Source organism: Hordeum vulgare, chromosome 6H (genome assembly GCF_904849725.1).
Source record: "Hordeum vulgare subsp. vulgare chromosome 6H, MorexV3_pseudomolecules_assembly, whole genome shotgun sequence".
NCBI classification, from domain to species: domain Eukaryota; kingdom Viridiplantae; phylum Streptophyta; class Magnoliopsida; order Poales; family Poaceae; genus Hordeum; species Hordeum vulgare.
The window spans coordinates 54,965,199-54,966,919 of NC_058523.1; the positions used below are offsets into that span (position 1 = coordinate 54,965,199).

Genomic DNA, 1,721 nt, shown 5'->3' on the forward strand with positions numbered 1-1,721 from the left:
TTATAGGGACCTTGTCAAACCTCGAAAATTTGGTCCATTCGCATCTAGGATCTAGGATCTGATCCTAGATGCGTCCTTCGACATGCATCTAGGATCCAAGCCTGCTTGTGTGCTCCAATGCCATGTGCTCTGTATATTTTGGACCTCTCTTTCAATGTGTATGGCTACTCCACCATTTATTCGGCTTTATTTATAAAGGCAGGCTTTGTCTTTTTGTCTAGAAGAGAACTAGAAAACGAATGTATTGCGGTATGTTTGTCCATTGCTGATTTTCCATCTCACCTGGAGACGGAGTTATACTTGTTAATTTGGTTTAAGTTCTTCCTTCTTTCGGCAGCAGAATGTGTTTACTCGTTATTATATGGACAAATTCGTGGTTGACATTTTCTCTGAATTAGTTCGTGCTGATTTATGTGTCTTGTCAGAGTATCCTAGTGTCAAAGTAATTTCTGTCTTTTTTTTATCACTTTATCACACGTTGGCGTTTCCTACAGGTGCCCAGAACTAGAATGATTAATGTGGATCGAAGTAGTGTCTTGCATGCATAAATGCTCTTTTGTTTTCCAGTCATAGAATACTTAAAATCTTTATTAATAATTCCTCCAGCAAAGCACCAGTGGTCTAGTGGTAGAATAGTACCCTGCCACGGTACAGACCCGGGTTCGATTCCCGGCTGGTGCATTTCCCTTTTGCTAAAGTTGCTTCCTTCACATATGTTTTGTAAGCCTGTTCAGAGATGCTGAGAAATTATTCCTTACTTTTTATTTTATTTTGAAATCAATTATTCGTTACTGCTGATCTTGGTTTTGGTACCGCCTCAGCTCATCCTGTGTTCATCCTCACTTATTGGTTGAAGGTGAGACCATGCTCCAAAGTGGTTTCGGTATTCTGGTCTATATATGAGATTGAAGAGGTCCGGGCTGGCATTTTTCTTTTGCAACCCTGATATGCATTTATGCGTCACCCATATCTGGCAATCCAACTGCTGCGCATCAGGCATAGGTTGCGTCGCGCCGCGTCATCGGGTAGTCGGCCAATCATATGGGCACCTCCTTGTGTCCAGTTTTGTCTCCAGTTTTTTTTTTATCAGTCACACTTTTTTTTTCTCTTCTTTCGAACTCAGCAACATGTCTGCTACTTTGGTAATGGCCGACTGTAAGTAAAGTTGGCATATAATCTGAATAAAAGGAAAACACTAGCTGGCTTGAAATAGGTTACAAGAAGCATTGTTCAAAACTAGTCATAGATATTTAAACTAGTTCAAAATCTCCACAGTTGAACATTTCTCTCATGGGCAGGGCTGGGGTGCTGGGCAGCATCTGCCAGATATTTAAACTACTTCAAAATCTCCAGATATTTAAACTAGCCCTTCTTCCTTCCAAGCTCTGCCTAACTAGGCCCGCGCTGCTGCATGTGCCTGCTCTACTCAATTAGTCCCACCTCGCTAGTTTAGGCCAGGCTGGAGTTGTTTATAAGCAGAGACGCTGCTGCATGTACCGCTGCATCCTTTACCGGTTGATGCATTCTGACCTCTAGGCCAGAGCGTGGTTAACAGCCAAGATTCACGTGATGGGTGTCATCAAATGGTTGTAGAGGATCATTCCTGTCCAGCTCACACTGGTGCAGGGTGGCTCAGAGGTTGTCTGACAGACTCCACAATTTTTTTCTTTTGTTTTGCTTTTCAACTCTCCAGCAGTGATGATGTTGATAAAAGAAGATCA

The 1,721-nt window shown here is 42.4% G+C and overlaps 1 non-coding gene across 1 annotated transcript; it reads left to right on the forward strand.

Moving 5' to 3' along the window:
* Positions 1-610: 610 nt before the first annotated feature.
* On the forward strand, positions 611-681 carry TRNAG-GCC. Its single transcript has one exon. It is a non-coding gene; the product is annotated as a tRNA-Gly (tRNA).
* The last annotated feature ends 1,040 nt before the right edge of the window (positions 682-1,721 follow it).